Source organism: Frankliniella occidentalis, unplaced genomic scaffold (genome assembly GCF_000697945.3).
Source record: "Frankliniella occidentalis isolate FOCC.00 unplaced genomic scaffold, Focc_3.1 Scaffold124, whole genome shotgun sequence".
Taxonomy (NCBI): Eukaryota; Metazoa; Arthropoda; class Insecta; order Thysanoptera; family Thripidae; genus Frankliniella; species Frankliniella occidentalis.
This window is the reverse complement of record NW_026267251.1, coordinates 743,335-745,202: the sequence shown is the minus strand read 5'-3', so window position 1 is coordinate 745,202 and position 1,868 is coordinate 743,335.

Sequence of the window (1,868 nt, the reverse complement as noted above, 5' to 3'; positions counted from 1 at the left end):
CCCCCCCCCCACCTCCTCCTCCATCGCCCCCTCGCGCCGCGGCAAGCTTTGAAAATAAGTTTTTCGTTGACGGGGGCCCCTGCGCTGGCGGTGATGTCGCGGACCTGGCGGGTCCCTGGCGGGTCGGTGATGGAGTGCGGGCGTTAATTAGAAGGTGCCCGCTGACCAGGAGTGGAGGCGCCGCCGCGGCCGCGCGAGTGGCTTTCCTTGTTCCCGCCGATTACGGTTAGTATAGCGCGCCCCTTTTACTGATCGGCTCCGCGCCGTTTAACGATGGCGAGGCCAATGGGGCAGAGCGCCGAGCGGAGCGGGGGCGGGCGGCGGGGTTAGGAGGCGAGCCGAAAAGTGCTCGGGCATCGACCGGACGACACCCTCCAGACTGCAGTGCAGTATGTTTTGACTCTTGTCAAACTCGCGCGAGCGATCCTTTCGCCTCCCATTCCTCGTCTATCGCCGCGTCCGGGCGACGGGGACGGATGGCAGAAAAAAGGCTACATGCATATCCATGATGGTCCGAAGCAGCAGTACCCTTGTCAGTACCAGACGTATTTGCTGTTATTGCTGTCTGAAATAGCGCGGCAAGCTGTCACTTTCCGGCGGCATCTGTTGTTTTTTTTTATCTCCCTCCCTGCCTCTCGCTCGCTGTAGCTCTTTTTCTCCTGCTCCCTCTCTGTGCCTCTCTTTTACTCGTGCTGGCTCATTTCTGCTGCTACCTCGGTAAATTCGAATACTGAGGTCGATACGCGTAGGACATACAAAAAAAAAAAAAACAAAAAAAAACATCATGTCCTTTATTATGTGTCATCGCGGGGTTCCCTTTTCTTTCCATTCTTTTTCAAATTTACTTTTGCAATGCTGTTATACTTTCCAACATTTCCACACGACTGACGTTTGAGTAAGCGGGGCTGGCGCGCGCACACTGCGCGTAATGCGTTTCTCGTAGGAACTGGTCCCCCCTCCCCTCAGCCCACCCGGTTTGATATTTATTTTATTTTTCTCGGAGCAGGGAAGTCCCACGCGCCATCCTGCACCCCCCGTCGTCCCCGCGTGCCGGACCGGCCGTGCCACGCCGAGCTGCTCTGCTGTGCAAATACCAGGGAGACGAGAGAGACAGCGAGAGAGAGAGAGCGAGAGCGGGAGGCTCCGCGCCGTCGCTCTTTCATGTGCATAATCGATGAGAGAGAGAGAGAGAGAGACGCATTTTGCTCGACCGGGCTGGTTTAGGTGGGCTCTGTTCTCTCCCGCGCGCCACTCCGCCCATTAGGGCCTGCTGCCTCCCCACTCATCACTAATTTACGCGGCTCATCACCATCTCGCGTGCGTGCGGTCTCAAACCTGTCCTTATCAGCAATACGGGAAACACTCGCACCCCGCCGTCATCACTTCCACACAATCTGCGTGCAGAACGCCGTGAAATGTTACTGCTGCTGCTGCTGTGACGCCGGTGTGTATCTTTAGAACAAACGGCGCGCCAACGTGTGTTTGGAGATAATCGTGTAGCCACCCGACGGACGAAGTTGTTTACACGTAAAATATCTAGGAAATCTAACCAATAAATCGGCTCTAAGTGTAATCGAGAATATTCTTTCCAATATGAACTGCAACTGGCATTAGTTCAAATGCAACTTGCATTGATGATTAAATAAGAAATGCCATTCAAGAACACACTTTTAGGGGATGTAGGCAATGCGGAAAAATGAGCTTTTGTCATTCGACTTGGTCGAACTTTGAGGCCTTTTGTTTGTGCGTCACCAAAACAAAATTACCTTTGCTTCTGAACAATTTACATACGTTGTACTCGATCTACAACTCTAAATTTCTTTAACATAAAGTTTGTTTCAAATAAGAAACGTGATTGAGTCTGCCAC